This window comes from Plasmodium gaboni, chromosome 13, assembly GCF_001602025.1.
Source record: "Plasmodium gaboni strain SY75 chromosome 13, whole genome shotgun sequence".
Lineage (NCBI taxonomy): Eukaryota > Apicomplexa > Aconoidasida > Haemosporida > Plasmodiidae > Plasmodium > Plasmodium gaboni.
Genome location: NC_031493.1, coordinates 1181768 through 1182388, shown reverse-complemented (window position 1 = coordinate 1182388; position 621 = coordinate 1181768).

The window sequence follows — 621 nt, the reverse complement described above, 5'->3', positions numbered from 1 at the left end:
AATTAATTTGATTAATTTGATTGATTTTAATTTTTTTTCATTGTAACATTTGAGAATAGCAATATTTTAGTTTTTATATTTTTATAGACTTGTAATTTTTTTCTTTTCTTTTTTATTTTTTTTTTCTTATTTAGTTAAAATTAAAAAAAAAAAAAAAAAATATAAATCAATTTTTTTTTTTTTTTTTTTTTTTTTTTTTTTTTTTTTTTTTTATGAGATCCGTATGGTAACAATATGCATGCATATATATCAACGGATGGTATTATATTCAATGTTTAAAATAAAAAAATATTAAAACGTTGTGTCTGTAAATTGTTGTTATCATTAAAAAAAAATATATATATATATATATTACAATATGATAATAGTTCACTTTTTATTTAAAATAATATATATATATATATATATAATGATCCATATGTTCCGATAAAATAAAAAAAAAAAAAAAAATAGGACAAAATTTTTTTCTTTATTAATTTTTCTCATATATCTGAAATAAAACAAAAAAAGGATGACTTTGAATCATAAGTTTTCATTTTAATTTTCATGCGACCTTGCAAAAATTTTTTATCACAACAAATGAGATATATATATATATACATATATATATATGTGTTTTTT